Source organism: Anthonomus grandis, chromosome 1 (genome assembly GCF_022605725.1).
Source record: "Anthonomus grandis grandis chromosome 1, icAntGran1.3, whole genome shotgun sequence".
NCBI classification, from domain to species: Eukaryota; Metazoa; Arthropoda; class Insecta; order Coleoptera; family Curculionidae; genus Anthonomus; species Anthonomus grandis.
Window position 1 is genome coordinate 5,285,870 of NC_065546.1, and position 12,308 is coordinate 5,298,177.

A 12,308-nucleotide genomic window follows, 5' to 3' on the forward strand; every position below is an offset into this window, starting at 1 on the left:
TTTTACGTAGAATCCAGTGGCGTAGTTAAGTTTTCTCTGGATGCGTCAAAGCACACCTGGTATTTAAAAAAAAAATTAACTAGCAATAAATTGCCTTTATAATGATAAATAACTTGACTAACAAAACTCGCCATAAGGACCTGTAAAATATATCGGGAAGTTATTTTAATGTTCTTTTCAAACATGCCAAAAATGCAGGGTGTCCTATTTAAAAAATACAAGGTTTGCCTATAACTTAAAATTTGATGCACCCAAATAAAACTTAACTAGCCACTAGATTATGTAAAAAAACTGTATAAGAATCAGTTTTTAGCTTTGCGATATGTTAAAAGATAACAAAGATACGAGGGGGGTACCAAAAGTGCAAATTTTTAATTTTACCTTGTATTTCAAAAACCAAGAGGGCTATAAAAATTTTGTTGCTGACATCTTTAGTTTCATAAAAAAATAGTCCAGTGTCGCAAAAACCACAAACCGCAATTTTTTATTTCGCCTATTCTAATCTTTAAAAATAAGCAAAATACGGTGGAAATACCATGCAAGTGTCGAAAAACTAAAACTTCTTCATAAACAGTTTATTAAAAATTACATTTATGTTTTAGATTCCTTGCAATCGGAAACTCATTTAGATCTTTGGGCTTCAATTACAAAATGGGATTCAGTACAGTACGGCAAATAGTTAAAGGGGTATGTCAAGTAATTTGGCAAGTATTGAAACCCATGGTGATGCCATCACCGACTACTGAAATGTGGAAAGATATTGCCCAAAGTTATGAACGACTATGGAACTTTCCGCATTGCTTAGGAGCGTTAGATGGCAAACATATTAATATACGTTGTCCTATTAATACTGGTTCTGAATATTACAATTATAAAAGGGCCCACTCAATAGTTCTGCTAGCCCGTCTTGATGCCGATTAGAAGTTTATTGTTGTCGATGTAGGAGCATATAGAAAAAACAGCGATGGTGCCATTTTTTCAAATTATTTGTTAGGCAAATCATTAGCTAATGGCACGTTCAATATATACCTGCCGATGAGAAACTAACAGCACATAGAGAAGAATTACCTTACGTTATAGTTGGCGATGAAGCATTTCCGTTAAAATCTTATCTTCTGCGCCCTTATAGTAGAAGAAATCTTGGCGGAGATGAAGCCAAAAAAAAAATTTAACTACTGTCTTTCAAGGGCTCGAGGAGTCAAAAACGTGACTTTGAACCGGAAAATGATTATTTAAATTAGTCTAATTCTTGTTTTACTTCAATACCACCCATTCGGCAAAATTGCACAGAGCGGGCAATGTTTGTGAGAGCTAAATTTAAGGAATATTACAACTCCCAAGAGGGCAGCGTACCTTGGCAGACCCAAACCGTGAGACGCGGAAGAATACAGTGAAGTTGTAAAAATATATTATTAATAAATATAGAAAATTTTTTGTATAGTTTTATTTACCTGCTATGTTAATTTCCTGAGCAATTTCCTCTCAAGCTTCTCCTCTCATATTCTGGTCTCTATAGTGCTTGCTGTTCATATTATAAAGACACTCGTGCTTTCGCACCAACTCAATTAGTAAAATTTGATCAATTTTTGCCGCCATTTTATCGATATGATGCCACCTTCGCGTGCACACTGCCTACTACACCTTACTACGCGATGCTACGCGACGTGATATCATATGATGAAAACCAGGCAAGAGGGGATTTAAAGTATCAGATACTTTCTATTCGTTACAAAGTAATCATTACTTGTATACTTCTTAGTTGTTAGTAAATATACGGACGAATATTAAGATTTTTTTTATGAATACCTATATTAAATTTAGGGCTTGCTCTGGCGTTTGTTATATTTTTTGAGTATAATAGAGGGTTATATTACAAAATGCACATTACCCAAAACAAAACACAGTTATGCAAGTATAAAATGGGGTTAATTATAAGACTTTTATAATGGTATTAAAATATTTATAGAAATAAAAATTAAAATAAACTAGAAAAACATTTGTATCAAAATAATATATTAAATGTAATAATTGCAAACAACACAAAACAAAATAATTAAGAATATCTAATTCTAATGGGTATAGGAAAATATATAGTAAAAAATTCGGAAAATTAATTTAGAGAAGTTGTGAATTGCCGTTTAAAAACATCACCTTTTCTACATTTTTTGGTTTAATTCTGCTCCTGCGATCTGATACTAATTGGCCCGCCTTAGAAAATACCCGTTCACTTGGAACAGAAGTTGCCGTTACGCCTAAGTATTTTCGTGCCAACTCTGCTAAATTTGGACACACTGCTTCCCTTGTTTTCCACCATTTTAACGGGTCATCATTCCTTTTAATGTTTTGCTCTTCGGTATACTGCTTATCTTCAATAATTGAAGTAGCTACCGTAGATGTATTTTTCGATATTTTCGCATCGAAACATTTCCAGATTGACTCCTCTTCCACAGTATCCTCTTCATCTATTAACATATTTTGCACGTCCGTAGCTTTATTACTTTTTTTGATAAGCATTGATATTTCAGAAACTAAAAGTTCTCTCACTTGAACTACTGCATTATCGTCACTGAAACCTTTTTTTTTTAAAACGGGGATCCAAATAGGTTGCTTTTGCAAGTATAGTGTTGTATTCCATTCGATTAAATCTCGTTTTTAAGCCTTGTATTAAATTGTTTTTTAAATCTAAGGCAGCGTTATCATCTGTTTGGTTCCCGCCCAAAAATTGTTTTAAGCTTTCAATTAAGGGTATTATTTTAGAAACACTTATACTTCTTTCGGCACTAAGTTCTCTTGTCACCTCCTTAAAAGGTTTTAAAAGAGCACAAAATTGTTTTAAGAGCGACCATTCATCCACAGTTAATGCCTCCACCGGATTATGTAAAATGCGAATAGCGGCTTCAAGTGGTATCTGAATTTCACAAATCCTTTTAAACATAAAATAAGTTGAATTCCAACGAGTTACAACATCATTAATTAATTTTAGATTTTTACTTATCATCTGCATTTGAAGTTCATTAAGTTTTCCTGCTGCTGTGGTACTGCGATGAAAATATTCTACAATTTTTTTAACTTTGTTTTGCAATGGCTGTAGCTGTTTTAGGGCATCTTGAACGACAAGGTTTAAAATATGAGCCAGGCATGGTAGATTTGGCCAACCAGTTAACCTTATTGCAGCTGTAATATTTCTTGCATTGTCAGTTACAACAGCTTCAATTTTACTGCAAATGTTCCATTCATTTAGAATATGTAATAGCTTGTTTCTGATATTTTCAGCCGTATGATTTTCTTCAAAATGAAAACAATCCAACAACAATGACTTTGGTGTCCACTCTTTATTTACATAATGGGCAGTTACCGCCATACAGTTTTCAACAGAACGTGACGTCCAAGTATCAGTAGTAAGCTTGATAAACTCTGCTTCATTTAATAAAGATTTTACTTTTAAAACAACGTCATCATATTTTTGGCTTAGTAAATCTCGACTAAAAGTTGTTCTTGATGGTAGTTGATAAGAGGGATCAAGAGCAGCTACTAGAGATTTAAATCCATTATCTCCGACGACAGAAAATGGTTGCAAGTCTTGCAAAATCATGTTTAAGACCATTCCATTTAAAAATTTTGTTCTAGAAACGGATGCTGGGCGTACAGAAAGAGTAAAAATTTTGGCTTGGGAATAAACCTTGCATGCAGGAACTTTTCCAGCAAATTGAGGTTTTAAGGCATTTGTATTATTATTATCACCAACCTATGCAATATCTAAACTAGTTAAATATCCTGCTCGATCAGATTCAACATTAGGAACATTGGCCAGTTTATTGCTTTCAATACTTTTATCTTCGTGAAGCACTGAGAAATGTTTTGCTTTTAAATGTTTTTGTAAATTTGACGTGGCTCCGCCTTTATAAGATAACACACTCTTACAAATATCACACTTAGCTTTTTCACTGCTGACTACAGTAAAATGCAAGCAAACTTTACTCTTTTTTTTATCAGACATCACGCAAATTCAAAACAACGTAAAACTAAACTTTTAATAAAACTTGACGCCACGGTAACTTACTTAAAACTGAGCCACTTCTTTGAGTTCCCTATAAGTTTTTAACCTGTCTACCTTATAATAAATTTTAAAATTAAATAAGTAGGTAGTAAAAAAACGCCTTCTTAGGAAATAAACAAAATTATTTTTAAAAAAACAACCATAATTCCTTTTCCCTGTAATATCTATAATAATTTATGACTATGACCGCCGTCCGTCATTATCACATTATTTATATTATAAATAAACTGAGACACACCATAAACAAACCGCCGCCGCGCCGCTCGGTACCTACCCTGCCTCGCCAGCCGCCACACTTACTTGATACTTTAATACTTATGCTAATAAAAAGTAATCAAGTAATCGGGCACGACGGACGAATTCAAATACTTTTACCTACAACAAGGTATCGAGTATCGAAGTATCAAGTAAGTACGTGGCGACAACGCCGGGTAAATATAAATAGGTATTACTTTATTGATTAATTATTGTTGGGCCGATCGGCGGCGGTTTATTTCATTTTATTAACAATATTGCCATATTTTACTTATAAAATATATTTAGTACGCATAAGTAGCCACTGGTGACATGGAAATTTGGGATTTAAAAAAGTATTCGAGTAACGAGTAGTTGGGGTCGAAGGATTCGATTACTTCGAATCTTCGCATGTATCAGATATTAAAGTATCGAGTAGATACTATCCGCACATCTCTAGTGTACACACAATATATAAATATGCATTAAAGTCCACGGTGTCAGATCCTTCTGGCGTTGCGTCGGATGGCGTCGCATAGCGTGGTGTGGTGTAGCATCAGAACAATGTGTTCCCGGCTTCATAAGCCGATAGCGACTCCGATTCTCCGTACCGCTCGCTATGTGAATTTAATTTCGGCTTGCTCGCAGTGATGTTTAGTAAGCGCTTGGAGATGGTAGGTTAGCTTCGAATCAAGTATTGGAATTTTACGTGCACACGAAAGATAAAAATGTATGTTGTTTTTTAACGTGCTCATAATCGCAAGTCAAAAAAACAACTTCAATATGCTCAAATCTTAAAAGCCTTTGGTGAAAACTAAATACAATATTCTAAAATAAAATGAAAAATAACTCTTAAACAATAATAAATAATAATTCTAATTAAATGGATTATTTAATAAGGTGTTCAAATACACCTCCTTGTTGGGCTTCACTGTATCCCAACCTGTCGTAAAATTCTCTACGTACATTGACTAACATTTCAGGTGTAATGGACTTAGAAATATTAATAATTCGCAATTCGTCCAAATTAACGGCTCTTTCATGTTGGTGTTGGTAAAGAATTTCCGTCAAATAGCCCCATAAGAAGTAGTCGCAAGGCGTCAGATCTGGAGATCGCGGAGGCCATGGTATGGTACCTCTTGTGGAAATAAGCCGTTCAGGAAAATTGTTTGTTAAATAGTCCTGCACTTGTCTAGCGTTGTGAGCGGGACATCCGTCTTGTTGAAACCAAATTTTCTCAAAATTAACATCCAAGTTTCGTACAGCGGGCATAATATTTTGTTGCAATAAAAGTAAATATCTCTCAGAGTTTAAGGTACTATCAATAAAAAAAGGCCCTACAATGTAATTGGCTAAAATACCAGCTCAAACATTTACCTTTTGCGGGTACTGAGTTCGTAATGGTACACTCAAATGTAGATTTTCCCGAGACCAATATCTCACGACTGAAGAATTATATCGACCTAGAAGAGAAAAAGATGACTCGTCTGTAAATAAAATATAACTTGTGAAGTCGTCATTTTGATCAATTTTTTCTCTTAAGGTTTCACAAAACTGCAAGCGTTTTATTTGATCTCCTGGAAAAATTTCTTGAGTGTTTTTAATTTTATAGGCTTTGTACTTATTTCTTTTCTAAATATCACACACTGTACGACTTGGAATATCAAGTTCTTCAGAAATTTGGGAGCTAGAACAAGGTTCACTTACTTCCACAAAAGCACACACCTTGACCTCCTTTTTAATCCTAGCGTCAGATGTTCGATGAGGTTCCTGATCGCCACTAGATCATTTTGAACACCGATTTACACATCCCGACTGCTCAAACTTATGCCAGATATTATAAATTGTTTTAGCAGTAGGGTCTTGCTGATTAGGATATGCAAATATAAAATGGCCGACAACTTCTTCTGCACTATCCGCATGACAATACCATTTAATGATATTAATCTTTTGATCAACAGTGAAAACCATTTTTATTTTATTGCTGTATCCGTCTTCGTACCAAAGGTTGAAATAAATTGTAAACATGATCGGCTAACACGTACAGGGTGTCCCATTAAGAATGTTCCTCGGCTGTATCTCAGGCCCCAATAATCGTAGAGCGTTGAAAAAAAAATCAGTATAAAAGTGGCCCAAAAAAAATAGCTAGAAAATATTTTTAAGTTCATTGGTCAACCGCTAGAGGGCGTTCTAGCTACTTAAAAACTTTATTCTATTTTTTCCAAAAAACCTCTAATAACTTGCATCCCAAAATATTATCGAAATAGTCTACAAAGTATTCCTGACAAAAATGTTTTGACAACCATTTCTGTCAAATGTCAAATAAAGTGGTGGGGAGAGTTTCTATCTTAAATGAGAAAAATGGTAAGAAGTAGGCTTTGGCTGCACCGATTCTTTTAAAACAACTAACAAACAAGAGCTTTTATTTAAAAGCTCTTTTATTGCTTAATTTTTCTACCAAAAAGATATTAATGGAAAATTTTCCTAAAATTCGCTAGGGGGCGTCTACTTCTAACATACGCTATTCGACTGATTATTTTAAGAAACTCAAACGTAACCATGTGTATTTTTTATGGTATTAAGAGCGGAGAACAAAGCTTACTAATTTAGTAAAAACCGCATTTTGATATCACGTCTCTAACTAAAGTTACAAAAAAAAAATTGAAAGTGAAAACATCAAATATGGTCGTTAAGTTCTATTTACCAGCCGGGTTAAAAAAACTGGTGTCTAAATGAATCTTTGTGTAGACAAACAATCTTGGTATAGCAGCTTTTTAGAAATTTCGGAAGGTGGCGTTTATTTATACACTTCTTTATACAAGAAGTTTCATTGGTAATAAATCAGGTAATAAATCAATGTTTATTAGAAAACTAGGAAAACTATGCATAGGAACGTTTTAAATATTTATCAACGTCGACGCGTCATTGTAACACGACAAAAATATTTTGATAGTTTTGGCACTTGATACCGATTAAACTGAAAAAAGATAAAAATCTTGCTTATTTTAAATGGAATAAAAAATAATATTATTTTAATTCCTACACTAATCTAATGTCTGCCGAGGTGTTCGAATTGTCGTCCGTCTTGTTTTTGACAATTTTGTTCAATTCGTCGGGTTGATTCCACGGCTGCCTCTATTTCTGCGGCTGGTAAACTCCGAATAGCGCCCCTTATTCGCTGTTTCATATTTTCTCTATTGGTAGGAATCGAAGAAAATACAATGGCTTTTATTCTACCCCATAAATAAAAGTCAAGGCAGGTTAAATCTGGCGATCTGCAACTATATGCAATGTAATCTAATAATGTTTCTATAACGATTAAATTACCTTGCCGGCCAAGGGAAAAAGCTACCTCTGCCAATCCACCGATCAGAGTAGCGCTGATTAAGGAACTTTCGCACTTGTATCGCGAAATGAGCCGGGCATCCGTCATGTTGTAAAAACATGTTGGCTCTTATAATCAGAGGCACCTCTTCTAATAATGCTGGGAGCTCATTTCTTAAAAATCTAAGATATCGTTCTCCAGTTAGGCTCTCATCAAATAAAAATGGACCTATAACCTGAGATCCTATTACACCGCACCAGACATTAACACTCCACCTTCCCTGATGCTGGATCTCGCGCATCCAACGAGGGTTAGATTCAGATCAATAGTGCATATTATGTCTGTTAACTCCTCCATCAGTATTGAACGTTGCTTCGTCTGTCCATAAAATTTTGTTCAGAAAATTTGGATTTTCGAGCAACATATTCTCCATCCAATGACAATAATCTAGTCTTCTTTCATCGTCTTCTAGATTTAATGCCTGGTGGAGTACTATATGGAATGGATAAAATCTATATGCAAAAAAAATAAAATTAGGTAAGTATCTAGGCACTTATTTTTGAAAAATTGTATTATACCTGTGTTTCTGCAAAATTCTGTAAATGTGCTACATTGTCCAAAAATTTAAAACGTTCCTATGCATAGTTTTCCCATACTGAATAGATTTATTTCCGCTGAAACTCCTTTATAAAGAAGTGTATAAATAAACGCCACCTTCCGGAATTTCTAAAAACTTGGTATAGCAAGATTGTTTCTCTACACAAAGATTCATTTAGACACCAGATTTTTTAACCCGGCTGGTAAATAGAACTTAATGACCATATTTGATGTCTTCACTTTCACATTTTCTTTTGTAACTTTAGTTAGAGACGTGATATCAAAATGCGGTTTTTACTAAATTATTAAGCTTTGTTCTTCGCTCCTAATACCGTAAAAAAACACACATGATTGCGTTTGAGTTTCTTAAAATAATAAGTCGAATAGCGTAAGTTAGAAGTAGACGCCCCCTAGCGGGTTTTAGGAAAATTTTCGAATAATATTGTTTTGGTAGAAAAATAAAGCAATAAAAGAGCTTTTAAATAAAAGTTGTTTTAAAAAAATCGGTGCAGCCAAAGCCTACTTCTTACCATTTTTCTCATTTAAGATAGAAACTCTCCCCACCACTTTATTTGACATTTGACAGAAATGGTTGTCGAAACATTTTTGTCAGGAATACTTTGTAGATTATTTTGATAATATTTTGGGATGCAAGTTATTACAGGTTTTTTGTAAAAAAAAGACTTTAAAGTTTTTAAGTAGCTAGAACGCCCTCTAGCGGTTGACCAATAAACTTCAGAATATTTTCCAGCTATTTTTTTGGGCCTCTTTTATACTAATTTTTTCTTCCAACGCTTTACGATTATTGGGGCCTCAGATACAGCCGAGAAACATTCTTAATGGGACACCCTGTACATAGGTATGTGAGGAATTGCAACCGAACTTTAACCGGACTGATAAGCGCAACGACGCGACGACGCGATAGCCGCCCAGGGTGGAGCCAAGTTTGTTCTTGCTCTACTCCGTCTCCTTCTTACTTACACATTACGCTAAAAATCATAATCGAAATTTTTCAACCGCCGAACGTGTATATTTGCAAGCGTTGTTTTCGTGCCTGTCTCGACCGCATGCTGCCGCCGCGGGACGCGGGACTTGCGCAAAGTAACCGAAGGATGGGGATATGATGTAACAGGTCTTGTGGCGTGATAGTCTAGTGTAGTGTTCCACTATTTACCAGTACGTTTGTTTATTTATTTGGCATTTTCATCGGTTTTTCTAGCTTTTAGTTAGTGAGATAATTATGTCTAAAAACTATTTAACAGATAGGGAGTTGGAAGAGATATTAGCTCGGAGTGATAGTAAATATGACGAGATTGAGCTTGAGCCTGCGAGATTGAGCCGATGGAGCTTGATGTAAGTACAGAAAAAAAGGTTTATTCATTTATATTTTGTAATTATGAGATGTTCGCGATCTACTTGCTTCTACATTGGTTTTTTATCTTCTAGAATGAAGACGATTGGCCAGACGATGACATCATTATAACGCCCGCTGAAGAAAATAATATTGAGGAGTTTTTTTCGAATAGAACAAACTTAGTGGAGTCAAGTGAAGATTCAGACAGCAGTAGTGATCAACCAGTGCAAGCTGCAGCGTTTCAAAGTGAGAGAAGCTTTTTATGGACAACTAAGGCTTTTGACCCAAAGGTACATGAATTTGACAGCACAAATTGTGGATGATAAATCGAAGGCACGGAAAATTCATCTCTAAAATATTTTGATTTTTTTTTTTAACCCAAGAGTTAGTGGAACAAATAGCGACCGAAACTAATAAATATTACGACTATTTATTATTGCAAGACCAATCTTAACATTCACGTATCAAGAGGTGACGGCCAGTGGAATATAAGGAAATGTACTCTTACTTTGCTGTAGCATTACTAATGCCACATGTAAAAAAAAATAAATTTAACTCTTATTGGTCAAATGATGAATTTATCAAAACCCCAATTTTTAGCAAACTTATGAAAAGAGACAGATTTTTACTAATAACGAAATTACTTCACTTCACTGATAATAATGGTCCCTTACCTGAAGAAAAGGATTCCTCGCAGAAAGTAAGGTTAGTTGTCGACCATCTAAAAAATAAATTCAAAGAAGCATTTTGTCCATTCAAGAATATATGTATTGACGAAAGTTTGTTACTTGTTAGAGGTAGAGTTTTTTTTCGACAATATATCTCATCGAAAAGACACCGGTTTGGAGTAAAATTTTTTTTATTATGCGACTGTGACACGGGTTATATACTTGATTTTATTGTCTACACTGGTGCCTCGACAAACGTAAAGGAATTTGATGGAGCTAATATTGGAAAATGTGGCAGCATAGTAATGACTTTACTTGAGCCTTACCTAGAAAAGGGTCACACCTTATTCATGGATAACTGGTACACAAGCCCCAATTTGTTTGAGTCGTTGTATAAAAGCAAGACAACCGCTTGTGGTACTGTGAAGAAAAATAGGAAAAACATGCCAAAATTCACAGAAAGGTTACAAAAGAGTTTACTTATAGATCTACTGAAAACCTGCTTGCAGTAAGATGGCAAGATAAAAGGGAAGTAAACATGTTGTCAAGTTGCCATAAACCTGACGTCGAGGAGACAGGAAAGACAGACCATCAAACAGGAAGAAGGATCATGAAACCCAGCTGCATTGTTGATTATAATCAACACATGGGTGCCGTCGATAAATGAGGCATTAAGAATTATAGTGACCTAACCCACAAAAAGTTGATATTTAGATAAACCCATAAAATTCCCAAATATCCAAAGAATCGACAGAAAAGTGGCCATTTAAAACTTTGTAGGTATAGATGTCGCCACATGTTTCACTTTAATATTTCAATTATTTTTTCATTTTTAAATATTATACTGGCCTATCGGGGGTTAGGCCACTGTTATGTTAGGACTATCATTTGTTTACTTGCATTTAGGTTAAAACGTGGTTGTTGTTTTTTTGAAAAAAATTGGGTTGTGTTAGTATGGAGAGTGTGGGTAAGTATTTTTAATTTATTCCGTTACCTGTATTATTATTTAGTTAGGATTTTCCCCTTTTACTGATAGTAGCACGGCAAAAATTGAGGTTATTAAAATTTTACTTTACTTAAATAGTTTTTAATGCCGGCTTATAAAACTTTTACTAGTGCTTAGTAGGTAATTCATACATTAACTTAAAAATAGCGTTAATTTGTAAATATTTATTACTTAAAAATGTGTTTATACAACTGCATAAATTGGTGCTTAAAAATTGTAAATAAATATCCAAGGTTATATTGTTTTATGTAGTGAATTATTGTGTATAAATACCAAAAATTACTGTTAAAGTTGCTTGCGTATTAGAAAAGGCTTTTTGTATTAGGAATTAAGTATAAGTAATAAGCAATAAATAAAGTTGTTTAAACTCAACATAAATCTTTTTAATAATGCTTTATTGGTTCATTTCAGATACTTCTTCTGATTATTCTGATCCCTATGCTACAGATGAAGAGTCAGATTATCAGCCTTCAAGTAGTGATTCGGATTCTGAGTCTCAAACGCAAGCTGAGGATGACAGTGCAGAACAAGGTGGGGCTTTAGTAGAAAAAAGGACAAGGAAGAGAGTACGCACGGAAGAAAATTGGAAATCAAATAAACGAAAGCTAAGAAGAGCATCAGGCAAGGATTATATTAATGTAAAGGAGCAAAAAGTTAATGCAAAAACATTTATTAATCCTGTTTGTAAATGCATTAATAAGTGCTCTGATAAAATTAAGGTCGATCAATCTAAGAAACTCTTAAAATTTTTATAATTTGGCAAATTTTGACTTGCAGTCGTCATATATATTTGAACTTGATAATGAATTGAAGTAAATGTTATAAAAAAAATCAGGGTATACACTGATAATGCAAATAGCAGGTGAAATATGACAAGGGTTTATAATTTGCCAAATAATGAAAATGGAATTGATGTGAAGGTCTGTAAAGAATTTTATAAGCAAGTTTTAAGCAAGGGTTCTTTTCAAAAAGTCAGAGGGAATCCCTCCGATAGATCAGCGGGGAAAACATCTCTCTGCCAGGAGAGCACCCGATTCGAAGGTTCAAGACGTTAAGACCTTTATAGA